Source organism: Chiloscyllium plagiosum, unplaced genomic scaffold (genome assembly GCF_037043375.1).
Source record: "Chiloscyllium plagiosum isolate Xiang-an unplaced genomic scaffold, Cpla_swu_hap1 HiC_scaffold_35, whole genome shotgun sequence".
Lineage (NCBI taxonomy): Eukaryota > Metazoa > Chordata > Chondrichthyes > Orectolobiformes > Hemiscylliidae > Chiloscyllium > Chiloscyllium plagiosum.
Window position 1 is genome coordinate 53,796,704 of NW_028270173.1, and position 15,686 is coordinate 53,812,389.

A 15,686-nucleotide genomic window follows, 5' to 3' on the forward strand; every position below is an offset into this window, starting at 1 on the left:
AAAACTGGACCATCAACTTCCTGACCCATAGACTGCAATCAGTAAGAATAGGTGACATCTTCTCCACCATAACCCTCAACACTCATGCCCCCACAAGGCTGCATATCAGCCCCCTACTATATTCCTTGCACATGGTTGTGGCCCAGTTCCACTCCAGCTCCATTTGCAAGTTTGCTGACACCACCACCACTGCAGGTTGGATCCCACATGAGGGGGGGAGGACAGGCAAGAGATTGAGTGCTTAGTGGCATGGTGTATAGACAATGATCTCTCCAATGTCAGCAAAACGAAGAAGCCGGTAATCAGTTTCAAGGAGGAGTTGGGGGGACATGCCCCTGTCTGCATCAGTTGTGTTGAGGTGGAAGTGGTCAGGTTTCTGGGAGTGTGATGATCACCAATAATTTGGATTGGGAGGATAAGTTTGCACCACTGTCAAATTTTCATGGAGGTGAACAGAGAAACAAGGGTTTAAATCTGACCCCAGGGAGATTCACAGGAAAGTCAATGTGGAGGGAGCCAAGGGGCTGAGAACTGGGAGTACGGACAAGATCCACAAGCAAAGTGCGCTCGTCCTATCACACTGCTAGAAAGAGGCTGCGACACATTTACACACTAGCCTGGCAAACGGTAGAGTTGTACAAAGAAACAAATCTTCAACATTGCCTCACTACGAGTTTAAAAATGAGCAGAGCAGATCACATTCGAACATCAAGGTCATTTCACTGAAGGGCAAAGCACTATTGGAGAAAATACTACTCCACTGAGACTGTGATGCAGGATTAGCATGAATTTTTAAAACAGTTTCACCCAAGAACAAAGTGATTGCATTTGACCACATTGGGAGTGGGGGGGGGTGGGGGGGGGGGGGGGGGGTAGGCTTTTGGGGTCCCCTTCGGTTCAACTGCTGCAGTTTTAAGTATTTTATGAGGTGAAACCTCATGGGGGTGGGGTGGGAACCTGAGCTGTATACCGGTGGTGAGAGTTGATGGAGAAGACGCAATAGCAAGAGGTAGCGCAGCCAGTGGGAAGGAATTTCCTGGGAAAGAACCAAGGGATCGGTTAAAGTGTGTTTGCTTTAATGCAAGGAGTATCAGGAATAAAAGTGATGAGCTTAGAGCATGGATCAGTACCTGGTGCTATGGTGTTGTGGCCATAACAGAGACGTGGGTTTCTCAGGGGCAGGAGTGGTTGCTGGATGTTCCAGGGTTTAGAACATTTAAAAACAATAGGTAGGGGGAAAAAAGGGGAGGGGGTGTAGCACTGCTAATCAGAGAGGGTATCACAGCGACATAAGTTACCATTGTCGAGGAGGGTCTGCCTACTGAGTCAGTGTGGGTGGAAATTAGGAACAGTGAGGGAGCAGTCACCTCATTAGGGGTTTACTACTGGCCCCCAACAGCAGCAGGGAGATTGAAGAAAGCATAGGTTGGCAGATTTTGTAAAAGTGTGAATGTAGTAGGGATGTTGTAATGGGTGACTTTAACTTTCCCAATATTGATTGGAACCTCCTTTGAGCAGATGGTTTGGAAGGAGCTGTTTTTGTAAAGTGTTTTCAGGAGGGTTTCCTAACTCAGTACGTTGACAGGCCAACAAGGGAAGAGGCCATTTTGGATTTGGTGCTCGGCAATGAGCCGGGACAGGTGTCAGATCTTGCGGTGGGAGAACATTTTGGTGATAGTGACCACAACTGCCTCACATTCTACATAGCTATGGAGAAGGAGAGAAGCAGGCACAATGGGAGGATATTTAATTGGGAAAAGGAAACTATGATGCTATCAGACGTGAGTTAGGAAGCATGGACTGGGAGCAATTGTTCCATGGTAAAGGCACTATCGACATGTGGAGACTGTTTAAGGAACAGTTGTTGCGAGTGATGCATAAATGTGTTCCTCTGAGACAGGCAGGAAGGGGTAAGATAAAGGAACCTTAGATGACGAGAGCGGAGGAGCTTCTCGCCAAAAGAAAGAAGGCAGCTTACGTAAGGTGGAGGAAGCAAGGGTCCTGCTCAGCTCTAGAGGATTACAGACAGGTGAGGAAGGAGCTCAAAAATGGTCTGAGGAGAGCCAGGAGGGGGCACGAAAAAGGCTTGGCAGGAAGGATTAGGGAGAATCCAAAGGCATTTAACATGTTCGTGAGGAATAAGAGAATGATCAAAGAAAGAGTAGGCCCGACAGGGATAGCACAGGGAACTTGTGTATAGAGTCTGAGGAGGTAGGGGAAGCCCTAAATGAGGTTTTTGCTTCTGTCTTTACTAAAGAAAAGGACCTTGTAGTGAATGAAACCATGGATGAGCAGGTAAGCATGCTGGAACAGATAGAGATTGAGGAAGCTGATGTGCTGAAAATTTTGACAAACATTAAGATTGACAAGTCGCCAGGGCCAGACCAGATTTGTCCTCAGCTGCTTTGGGAAGCGAGAAATGTGATTGCTTTGCCGCTTGCGAAGATCTTTGCATCCTCGCTCTCCACCAGCGTCGTACCTGAGGACTGGAGGGAGGCAAATGCAATTTCACTCCTCAAGAAAGGAAATAGGGAAATCCCCGGCAGTCCAGACCAGTCAGTCTCACGTCTGTCATCTGCAAGGTGTTAGATAGGATTCTGAGGGATAGGATTTATGACCATCAGGAAGAGCATGGCTTGTGAGGGGCAGATCATGCCTCACAAACCTTATCGAGTTCTTTGAGGATGTTACTAGACATGTTGTTGAGGGTCGAGCAGTGGATGTGGTGTATTTGGACTTCAGCAAGGCATTTGATAAGGTTCCCCATGGTAGGCTCGTTCAGAAAGTCAGGAGGAATGGGATACAGGAAAATTTAGCTGTCTGGATACAGAATTGGCTGGTCGACAGAAGACAACGAGTGGTAGTGGAAGGAAAGTATTCTGCCTGGAAGTCAGTGGTGAGTGGTGTTCCACAGGGCTCTGTTCTTGGGCCTCTACTCTTTGTAATTTTTATTAATGACTTGGATGAGGGGATTGAAGGATGGGTCAGCTAGTTTGCAGATGACACAAAGGTTGGAGGTATCGTTGACAGTATAGAGGGCTGTTGTAGGCTGCAGCGTGACATTGACAGGATGTAGAGATGGGCTGAGAGGTGGCAGATGGAGTTCAACCTGGATAAATGCGAAGTGATGCATTTTGGAAGGTCAAACTTGGAAGTTGAGTACAGGATTAAAGACAGGATTCTTGGCAGTGTGGAGGAACAGCGGGATCTTGGTGTGCAGGTACATAGATCCCTTAAAATTGCCACCAAAGTGAACAGGGTTGTTAAGAAAGCATATGGTGTTTTGGCTTTCATTAACAGGGGGATTGAGTTTAAGAGACGTGAGACCTTGTTGCAGCTCTATAAAACTTTGGTTAGACCGCACTCGGAATACTGTGTCCACTCCTTGTCGCCCTATTATAGGAAAGATGTGGATGCTTTGGAGAGGGTTCAGAGGAGGTTTACCAGGATGCAGCCTGGAATAGAGGGCTTATCTTATGAAGAGAGGTTGTCTGAGCTCGGACTTTTTTCATTGGAAAAAAGGAAGAGAGGGGACCTCATTGAGGTGTACAAGATAATGAGAGGCATAGATAGAGTTGATAGCCAGAGACTTTTTCCCAGGGCAGAAATTGTTAACACGAGGGGTGTTTTAAGCTGTTTGGCGGAAAGTATAGAGGGGATGTCAGAGGCGGGTTCTTTACGCAGAGAATTGAGAGAGCATGGAATGCGTTGCCAGCAGCAGTTGTGGAAACGAGGTCATTGGGGATATTTAAGAGACTGCTGGACATGCATGTGACCACAGAAATTTGAGGGTTCGTACATTAGGTTGACCTTACATGAGGATCAATGGTCGGCACAATATCGTGGGCTGAAGGGCCTGTTCTGTGCTGTACTGTTCTATGTTCTATGAAAGCAAGAATGAAACAAGACGCCTGAAACACATTTCCACAGGGTTGGTGCCCAGAATGAACACAGGTCAGTTTATACAAGATACCAAAATTCCTATTAAGGTCTCAGAAGAAAAACTTGGCAGCACAAAATAAATATTTGTGAAGCAAACAAAGCACAACTTCCAAACAGCCAGGACAGATATCTCCCAAAATAATCCAACAGCCTGATATACACAACCCCAAAACAAATTGCTCCCATGTCTATAATCAAGCAAAACAACCTCAACTCAAGGGGTCAAGAAGTTAGGATAAGTTAAGTCTGAATTAGAGTAGTGCTGGAAAAGCAATGCAGCTCAGGCAGCATCCAAAGAGCAAAAAAAAACCATTTCAGGCAAAAGCCCTTCATCAGGAATAGAGGCAGGAAGCCTGCTGGGTGGAGAGATAAATCAGAGGGGGTGGGGAGAAAGTAGCATACAGTACAATAGGTGGATGGGGGTGGGATGGAGGGGATAGGTGGGAAGGAAGATAGGCACGTAGGACAGATCATGGGAACGGTGTTTGCTGGAACTGGGTAGGAAACTGATGAAGTCCATATTGATGCCCTGGGATTGAAGTGTTCAGAGGTGCAAGATGAAGTTCAGGTTTCCAGTATCCGCAGTCCTCGTTTTCACCTAGGATGAGTTAAGGGCAATGCACATTACAGGTTCAATCTGACCAGAGGTGCAATTCGCCAAATAAGACAATGGTGTGGGGGAAGCCAGTTTAGGACTGGGACAGATAGTGCTCAGTTTCTCCAACTTTCACATTATCAGGTTATAGTCCAACTGGTTTAATTTGAAGACTCGTGCTTGTAAGTAAGCCTGTCATAATACAACCTGGTGCTTGTGATTTGTAACTGCGTGCAAATAAGCAAGGCACTTGTACAACACACTGTGGTAATCTGCTTGATGTAGTGGTGGCTGTGAAAAGCCCTTCCAGTCGATTCTGAGTGGGGGGGACGTGGAGAGGTTAATGTCAGGGCTGCTCCACACAGATGTGGATGTACTTGGGTATTATGGTGAGCCTCTTGGCTTGGAAGGCGCACAGTTTGGTGTCCTTGAAGAGGACCAGCAGATAAAGACGAGTTAGCCTCTTGCAGGACCATGAGGACCGAGCTCTGGAAGCGCATGTGGGTCTTGAAATCCTGGGCAATGTACTTTAATTTTTTTATTATTTCAAAAATATACTTTATTCATAAAATACATTGATGGTCTGTTCAGTTGGACATGCCATACATATGTCAACGTTCCATTTGTTTGCATACCGAAAACAGAGTAATCATTCCTATTTACAGGTCTGTACAATTACATTTTTAGCTGAGGCGTCAGCAGAGCCCAATGACTGCGTGGGCCCCCTGTTCTTCGTTAGGCAGGCAGATGTTACACGGTGGTCTTTCCCCACCACGCCTTGGCGGCAGCTGCCCCAAGCTACACCGCGTCCTTCAACACGTAGTCCTGGACCTTGGAATGTGCCAGTCTGCAACACTCAGTCAGGGTCAACTCCTTCAGCTGGAAGATCAACCGCCCAGAGAGCGTCCCTCACCGAGTTGATGATCCTCCAGGCACAGTTGATGTTCGTCTCGGTGTGCGTCCCGGGGAACAAGCCATAGAGCACGGAGTCCCGCGTCACGGCGCTGCTCGGGACGAACCTCGACAAACACCACTGCATTCCTCTCCAGACTTCCTCTGCATAGGCACATTCCAGAAGGAGGTGTGTGACAGTCTCGTCCCCCCGGCAGCCGCTTCGAGGGCAGCGTGCAGTGCGGCTGAGAGTCCGGGCGTGCATAAAGGATCTCACAGGCAGAGCCCTTCTCACCACCAGCCAAGCCATGTCTTGGTGCTTGTTAGAAAGTTCTGGCGATGAGGCATTCTGCCAAATGGCTTTGACAGTCTGCTCAGGGAACCGCTCGATAGGATCCGCCCTCTCCTTTTCCCGAAGGGTCTCAAGGACACTACGTGCTGACCACTTCCTGATGGACTTGTGGTCAAAGGTGTTTTTCTTCATAAACTTCTCCACGAAGGACAGGTCATACGGAACGGTCCAATTACTCAGAGCGTTCTGCGGCAGCGAGGCCAGGCCCATCCTTCGCAAAACCGGGGACAGGTAGAACCTCAGTACGTAGTGACACTTGGTGTTTGCGTACCGGGGATCCACGCACAGCTTAATGCAGCCACACACATCTGCCCAGTTTCTGCCTCACTTTGCTGATACGCTCCTCCCAAGACTTGGCGCACGCCCCAGCCCCTCCGAACCAAAAACCCAGCACCTTCAGGTGGTCGGTCCTGAGGGTGAAGAGGATCGAGAATTGGTCGGCCCAGTTCCCGAAGAGCAAGGCCTCGCTCTTGCCTCGGTTTACCTTGGCCCCTGAGGCCCATTCGAACTGGTCAGTTATGCACATGAGTCTGCGCACGGACAGCGGATCCGAGCAGAAAACGGCGACGTCATCCATGTACAGGGAGGCCTTAACCTGTAGGCCCCCGCTGCCAAGAATAGTCACCCCTCTCAGGCTCGCATCCTTCCTGATGGACTCGGCAAATGGCTGTATGCAGCACACAAACAAGGCAGGAGAGAGAGGGCAGCCCTGCCTGACTCCAGATCTGACTGGGAAGCTATCTGATTCCCACCCATTGATTGAGACTGCACTGACAATGTTGGTGTAGAGCAGTCTGATCCAATTGCAGATTCCCTCCCAAAGCCCATTTTGGAGACAACATCTCTCTCATACCTGTGTGATATCCTGTCAAAGGCTTTCTCCTGGTCCAGGCTGATCAGGCAGGTGCCCAACCCTCTGTCCTGCACGTAGGCGATCGTATCCCTGAGGAGTGCGAGACTCTCAGCGATCTTCCTGCCCGGCACAGCACAGGTTTGGTCAGGGTGAATCACCGACCCCAGAGCAGACCTGACCCGGTTGGCGATTACCTTTGACAGAATTTTGTAATCTGCATTCAACAGTGAGATTGGTCTCCAATTTTTGAGTTCTGCCCCATCCAATCCAACTCTCTGCCATTCTGTACTGATCCAGGACCCATCCAGCTCTCAGCCATTCTGTACTGACACAGGCCTCGAATCCTGCCCCATCCAGCTCTCAATCATTGTGTACTGATACAGGCCTCTAATCCGCCCCCCCATCCAGCTCTCAGCCATTCTGTACTGATACAGGCCTCTAATCCGCTCCAATCCAGCTCTCAGCCATTCGAGACTGTTGCAGCTCTCCATCGGCTCCTCTTCAGCTGCTCCACACTGATCCAGGCCTCCAGCCCACCCTGTTGTGCCTCTCAGACTCTCCACACCACACTAGGCCTCCAGCCCACCCTGTTGTGCCTCTCAGACTCTCCACACCACACTAGGCCTCCAGCCCACTCTGATCTGCCTCTCAGCCTCACCACACCACACTAGGCCTCTAGTCCACTGTGTGCTGGGTCACAGCAGCCCCGCACTGATCCAGGCCTCCAGCCCACCCTGTTGTGCCTCTCAGCCTCTCCACACCACACTAGGCCTCCAGTCCACTGTGTGCTGGGTCATAGCAGCCCCGCACTGATCCAGGTCTCCAGCCCACTTTGTTATGCCGCACAGCTGCTCCGCAGTAATCCAGATATCCTAATTTAATCTTGTCCCATTTGCCAGCACTTGGCCCTTATCCCCCTGAACCCTTCCTATTCAGATGCCTTTGGCATGTTGTACTTGTACCAACCTCCATCACTTCCTCTGGCAGCTCATTGCGTCCACGCAGCACCCTCTGTGTGAAAGAGTTGCCCCCTAGATCCCTTTGAAATCTTTCTCTTCTCACCCTAAACCTATGCCCTCTAAATTTGGAATCCTTTACCCCAGGGAAAGCAGCAGGTAAATCAGACACGGAAGAAAAGGACGATTACATTTTAATCACAGGCCAGTTTATTTTACACAGAGGGTGGTGAGTGCTCGGAATGTGCAGCCAGACGAGGTGGTGGTGGTCTCAGTTTCGTGTCTCATCCAACATAATGTTGAGAAATATGTTTCCCTGGCACCCTTAATCTTGTATGTGATTTCAACCTGAAGTCACTAATCTGATTGAAGAGAGATTTGCAAAGCTGCAGCTAAACATTGTAGAAAGTCGAGGTAAATTGGTTTTAAAAAATGCTTCTAGTTTCACAATGTGAGAAACAAAGCTCACTCACTGCAATAATTTCAGTCCGAGACAAGATCTGAATCAGTAGTGCCCTTTATTTCACACTTGCAAGTGGGTGTGATGTTCACAAGGCAGGGACAAAACACACTGAATTCAACAAATACTCGATATTTATATAATTTGGTTCCTACATATTTTTTTCTTATTTCATTGTTTCCCCTCCCCCCCCCAGTTTACATCCTCCACTTCCCTAAGACCAGTACCCATTACTCCTGTTTATCTCTTGTCTTATCAGGCCTTGTCTGTGACAAAAATGCTTATTCCTGTTCTCACAAGGCCATTTGACCACATCCTGCTGTGGGCACATCCTTGCCTTACCATTATTTACTCCCTCCATCTGTGCTGCCCTTCACAGCATCTTATCACTAAGCCCTTTTAATTGGGGTTTGTTCCTGTGTTTCTGTAAAAGTGGGAAACAGATGTTTATACCTACTGTTTATACAGGCATATTTAGTTTAACTGCCTGTCTTCACAGCATCTTATCTAGTGCCTGTATTTTTTACCATTGTTTGGCAGTCCCGTTTCTTTCTTGCACACATTTTTAGCTAATACAAAAAAAAAATTATGCATTTCCTCCACATCGTTCCCATTCTTGTTGACTCAGCTCCTGGCTGAAACAATTACACACTGATGTGAGTTCATTTATTTTTATAATCAATTATAATTGCAGAATTGCAGAAGTAACATTAATTTACCTTTATATCCCACAAATTTCCCCTTTTTCTTTCTTTACCATTTGTTATCTTCTGCATTTTTCTTTTAAGCATCGCCCCCGAAATTCGCAAGCATCATTCCGGAAATTTCATCCATCTTGGTCTCACTCATCTCCACAATATTTAGTTGATAAAGTTCTTCTGTCTGATTTCCTTTTAGGGGCATTTGTTTCATCAAGGCTGTCTCAATCAGTCTTTGGGTGAGCCCTCGTATACAGGGTACGATACAACAGCCAATGGCCACCAATACCCCAACTACTACTATCAGGGGTTACACTTTTTATCGGGACAATCGCGAGCTGGTTGGAAGGGGGTCCGGTGTACTGTGACGAGACCATTATACCAAGTACCATCCCCAAGGCCATCCCCATAGGACTTAAGATGTATCTCTGAGCGGCAGTACTGTCTCAGATTATCTACATCCCCACAATTTACTAAACTGCATACATCAGCATCTATTACTTGTGGATTATCAGACTCAGGAACCATTAATAATACATATGAAAAGGATATTTGACAAAATCCCAATACTAAGAGGGCTAACATCATAACTCTAAGCATTCCCAGTACTTTAAACATCATGCTGAAGCACAAAATGACTTAATATGCAATCCTACAGAAATAATCCCCGCGCTCTGGTCGCCATTGTATAATCAGTTACTCAAAGTCTCTTTAGTCTGAGTTTCAGCGGGTCTTGCGTTGATTCGGCTGTCCAGACCTCTTCCTCAATTGGAGATTCCACTGGCCCTTTGATCCGAGTGTAATGAGTCCAGCCTTTCTCCGCCGTCCTTATTGCCATTTCGGGAGTCAAAAGAGCCTGGTACGGCCCTTCCCAGTCCGGCTGCAATTTAGTCTCTGTCCATGATTTTACTAAGACCCAATCTCCCGGCTGGATGGGATGAACAGTGAATTCAAGGGGTGGAGTCTGTGCCAATAAACCCTGTTTCCTGAGGAAAGACAAAGAGGAGGACAAGCCCAGTATATACTTCTTTAAGAACAAATCTTTAGTTTCGGGAATTGGCAATTCTCCATTCGTTCCCAAACAAGGTAATCCAAATAAGATTTCATAGGGGGATAGTCCCAAATCTTTCCTTGGGGCTGTTCGTACTCGCAAAAGAGCTATAGGTAAACATTTGGTCCAAGGGAGTCTGGTTTCTATTATCAATTTCGAGAGCTGTCGTTTGAGTGTTTGGTTCATTCTCTCAACCCTGCCTGATGATGGCGGGTGCCATGGAGTATGGAATTCCCAGGAGATTCCCAACCCTCTCATTGCCCCCTGTAACACTTTAGAGGTAAAATGAGCTCCTTGGTCAGAATCTATACGGTGTACTCGCCCATATCGGGGAATTATGTGCTCCAACATTGTTTTAGACACCCCACTCGCAGTTGGCAGTAGCTAGGGGGTATGCCTCAACCAAACCAGATAGATGATCTACTATGACCAACATATATTTTAGTCTCCCTACCCTGGATAACTCAGTATAATCTAACTTGTATATCTGGAAGGGTCTCAATCCTGGGTCTCTTCCTCCCGGGGTCTGTTTTCTCAAGACTTTTTTATTTACCTTTCTGCATTTTATACATCCCTCACATATTTGTTTAGCAATGGTATATATTCCTTTACATCCATATTCCCTAAGAACTAAATCACACATTGCTTGTACTCCCCAGTGACTGCCTTGGTGTTGGACAGCCATAATCTCTCGCATCATCATTTTGTTTAACATTTCCCTTCCATCAGGTAACATCCAATGCCCATCTGTTGTTTTTGCCGCCCCTAAATCTTTCAATTCTTTTTCTTCTCTTTCAGTAAATATAGGAGCTTCCCGAGGACCTGGGACAGTAGGTATTAGGGAATGAATCACCACTTCTTGTGGGTTCAGGGCTGCTTCCCTAGCTACTTCATCGGCTAGTCTATTTCCCTAACCTCTGGTTCATTTCCTTTCTGATGACCATTTACGTGCACTACTGCTATTTCTCGGGGGAGTAATAGGGACTCCAAGACCCGTTTAATCAATTCTTCATGTACTAATTCCTTCCCCCGGCTGTTGATCAGTCCTCTTTCCTGCCATATCTTTCCGAAAGTGTGCACAACACCAAAGACATATTTGGAGTCAGTGTACACAGTTGCCTCTTTATTGTCTAATGCCCTAAAGGTTCTTTCCAATGCATAGAGTTCGCAGGTCTGAGCTGACCACCCATTTGGCAACCTTCCTGCCTCCATCACACTACCTTTCGTCCCATCTACGACTGCATGCCCATTATGTCGTCTCTCTTCAGTCACCCGGGATGACCCGTCTATAAAAAGTCTAGCCCCTGCATGAAATGGAACATCTCTCAGGTCCATGTGGACCTTAGTTTGGTATTCTATAATGTCAAGGCAGTCATGCCCTGGATTCTGAGGAGAGTCTCCTTCCCCTTTCCAAAGAAAGGCAGCTGGATTTAAACAATTGTCCGTGACCAACACTAGATCATCTTTTTCTATTAATATTGCCTCATATTTCAAAATCCGCGAGTCTGTCAACTATCGCCCAGCTTTTTGGTTTAGGATCGTTCTCACTTGGTGTGGGGTGCTTACTAAATGTAAGCTTTCTGCTTTCCTCCACCAACAGTGCAGTGGCAGCCACAGCCTGCACACACTCAGGCCTCCCCCAGGATACTGGATCCAATAGCTTCGAAAGATATGCTACTGGCTGTTTTATCCCTCCCCACCTCTGGGTTAATACTCCCAAAGCCGCTCCCTTATCCACAGTAGCAAAGAGGTGGAAAGGTTTATCTAGGGAAGGTAAGGCTAACATGGGGGCATGGATCAGATCTCTTTTGAGTTTCTCAACTAGTTCTTTTTCCTCATCGTCCCAACTTAGACATTTTGGTTCCTCCTCCAATAGTTTGAGATATAATTTCCTAGTCTTCTGAGCATAGGAATCTATCACTGATCCAGAAAGTAACCTGAGACCCTGGATTACTTGTCAATAACATTACTTTACCCCACTGTCCCCCGTACCTCTGGTGTGGAACAGGAACCTCGGTTAATCTTGATATTGCACCAAGGATTGTACTTTTCTGATTTGAACCATTTCTCATTTGCTTTGTGTTCTCTGATCTCTTTAGGCACCCTACTATTGGGAGACCTGGAGCGTCAGGTTGGCTGTATAACAGGCGGCTGATCAAACATCCCCCATTTCAAACTCTCACCAAGAGATTCACATTCACCCCAGAAACACACACACACACACACACACAGAATCGAAAGCGAAATTCTGTACTTACTGGGAGTGACACAGGAAAAACACGGGGAGGTGGAGAAAAAGATCAGCAACATTCTCGGAATACACTGTCCCTGTTCCAAGGACACTGGAAACCAAACACTCGGAGGGGGAAACACCACTTTATAACAACAGTCTATAAATTGGAAAAACACAATAATCTAACTACGTTGAGATTACATCCTATCGTGCTCGGCAAAATTTAATTTCCTGAATCAAACAGCAGAAGAAACGAGTGAATGGTAGTGTCAGAAAAATAAAACCAGTTGAAGAGAGAATCAATTGTTCGTCACCAGGAAGCTCAAAGCCAGACGGTGCAGAGTCAGATCGTGAAACAGAAACTTTGAGCTGCACTTTTAGACGCTGGTACTCCCGTCACCCAGGGCTGGATGCAGTGGTGTGGTCCCAGCATGTGCAGAGTGCCAAGTGGAATCTCACATTGGTTTCCTGGTTACTTGGTCACCACAGGCTGGATAAAAGAGGAGGACTGGAAGTGAAGTGTGAAGAAGGAAGGGTGGAGGAGGAAAAGGGAAGGGTGGAGGAGGGATAGGGAAGGGTGGAGAAATGATAGGGAAGGGTGGAGGAGGAAAAGGGAAGGGTGGAGGATGGATAGGGAAGGTTGGAGAAATGATAGGGAAGGGTGGAGAAGGAAAAGGGAAGGGTGGGGGAGGGATAGGGAAGGGTGGGGGAGGGATAGGGAAGGTTGGAGGATGGATAGGGAAGGGTAGAGGATGGATAGGGAAGGGCATGAGGCATGATATAGAAGGGAGGAGGAGGAGGAAGAGTAGGAATGGGAGAACAAGGAGGGTCAGGAGTAAGAGAAGGGAAAAACGCCAAACAGCTGGGGACAGGATCTGCATGGTATAATTGATGGTGCCTGACCTGCACAGGATGAGGGAGCTGGACAATATGTAGCTTTCACATGTCCTGCAACATTTGATCAAATGAGCTGGCGTTTTGTTCCAATTTCAGGCTTCCTAAAGGTTTAGTGATTGACAGCACATCCACATACCTTGCCAGCAAGGCTCCAGTAGGCCAGCCTTGTATGTCTCACTCAATAAAGGAGTGATTGGTTATTGCCAACAGCAAAGAATAATGCAGCGACACAAACAGAAATTGTTGGAGAAAGTCAGCAGGTCCAGCAGCATCTTGCAGAAGAAAGCAGAGTTCACATTTTGAGTCCAGTGTCTCTTCATCCGAATGATTAGTAGCTGGGAAAGAGTATTGTTTGGGCTGAAGATGAAGCTGGGGAGGGGGGTAGTGGAGGGGAAAGGAAAGCAGCTAAGTGGGGGAGGGGGGGACATGAGAGCAAAGAGAGAGAGAGAGAGATACACACAAGAAGGTAATGGATACTGGGGGCAGATGACAGCTGAATAAGTGACAAGAAGAATGAGGAGTAAGAGAAACTAGGTGAACGGTGCTAAATGCAAGCCGTGTAATGAGATACCAGGCCGAGGGATACGTGGGAATGGATGACTGTGCTAAAAGTAACCCATGTCAGATCAAGATTGGATGTGGGGTGGGTTAACAAAACATGGAAGGATGAAATCAAGCTCTCCAGTTAGTGAACTTGATGTTGAGCCTGAGAGGCTGCAGGGTTAGTCAATGAAAAATGACAAGTTGTTCTTCAAGCTTGCACTGAAACTGACTGGAACACTGCAGCAGGTCTGCAGCAGAAATGCTGATGTAGGAACACAGGGGTGTGGAGCAGTGGCAGGCAGTTGGAAGCTCAGGAGCATTTTTGTGGAAGGATCATCGATATTCTGCAAAGTGGTCACCCAGTCTGTGTGGTGTCTCTCCAGTGTGAGCAGCTATCACAGCAGACTAGGTTGGGTGAAGTGCAGGCAAATCACTCTACAGTAGAGTAGCTTTATTTGTCATTTCTACCATATACAACTGATACAGTAAAGAAATGAGACAGTGTTCCTCCAGGACTGAGGGTGCTACATGGACAGCACAAACTACACAATTGAACATGGTATAAAGTGCGTAAGAAATGCAAAACATGCAAGTTCCAGTGTAATAGAGGAATAATAAATAATAGACATTTTTCTAGTAGCAATTCAAAGTCGTGCAAAGAACTTGAGATGGAAAAGAGTCTGATTATACAGTGTTCAGGAGCCTGATAGCCTGGGAGAAGAAACTGTTGCACAGTCTGGGCATGAGAGACTGAATGCTCCAGTATCTAGTGCTTCCCCTGCCACACCACACACACAAAACACCACACTGACACACACACACACACAGTATCGATGTGAATCTGAGCAAATTTTACAAGTGTCAGGAAGGCTTTAATTGCTGATTGATAGATTTCTGATTATCAATGCATAAAGGGTGATGGGGATAGTGTGGGTAAAAGCAATTAAGGAGGTCGATCAGCCATGATTGTATCTAATGGTAGAGCTGTTAGACATACACGCACACACTCTCACACTCACGCACAGGCACATACACACACACAAACACACACACTCTCACACTCACAAACACACACACTCTCACACTCACACACACTCTCTCACACGCACACACAGCTACACATCTCACACTCACGCACACACAGCCACACACTTTCACACACACAAACACACACATTCTCTCACACACAGCCACATACTCTCACACTCACGCGCACACACACTCACACACACACACAGCCACACACTCTCACACACACAAACAAACACACACACTCTCTCACACACACACAGCCACACACTCACAACCACAGCCACACATTCTCACTCTCACACCCATGCACACACAGCCACCCACTCACGCGCACACACACACAAAACTACACTCACACTAACACACACACACGCGCACACACACACGTACACACTCTCACACTCACACACTCACACACACTCATGTACACACGCACAGCCATACACATATACACACACACTCACACATGCAAACACACAGCCACACACTCACACACACAGCTACACTCACTCACACACATACACACACAGAGCCACACACATGCTCTCTCTCTCTCACACACACAGTGCCCGACGCACGCACACATACCCATACACACACGCACACACACAATTTTTTGGCAAGTTCCACCTTTGCCCTGTACAGGACAATGTTGGAGAGATTATCTGGGGAACGGGGTTCAGGTCCACCCCTGTGTAGAACTCCAGGGAAGTTGTGTGGGGGGAGAGAGAGAGAGGGAGGGAGAGAGAGAGAGAGGGCAGGCGGTCAGTCATTTGGAGACTGCACCTGGGCTCCCATCGATGTCCAGGACTGTTCTTGGCAGCGTTTCAGTAGGCCGAGTTCATTTTTAATCATTGTAAACAGAAGACAAGATCAGGGTTGAAACACTTCTTTGATTTAAGGTTTCTTTTGGGACCTTGAGATCTTCTTCGGATAATCTGAAATGTGGATAATTGATAGTCGCATGATTGAGGTTCGTCCGTAGAAGATTACCCTGGCGTGCCCTATTCACAAAAAGCAGGACAAGTCTAACGTGGCCAAATGCTGACCCATCAGTCTACACTTCATCATCAGCAAAGTGATAGAAGGAATGCTACTGAGTGAATTCCTCACTGATGTTTGGTTTAGGTTCCACGAGTGACATTCAGTCCCCGATCTCATTACAGCCTTGGTTCAAGCATGG

At 47.1% G+C, this 15,686-nt stretch overlaps 1 pseudogene across 1 annotated transcript in view; it reads right to left on the minus strand.

Annotated features, from left to right (window-relative positions):
• The window catches only part of LOC148140908 (class I histocompatibility antigen, F10 alpha chain-like), a 205,817-nt pseudogene that overhangs the window by 139,388 nt on the left and 50,743 nt on the right, over window positions 1–15,686 (minus strand). The gene's annotated exons all lie outside the window — the stretch shown is intronic.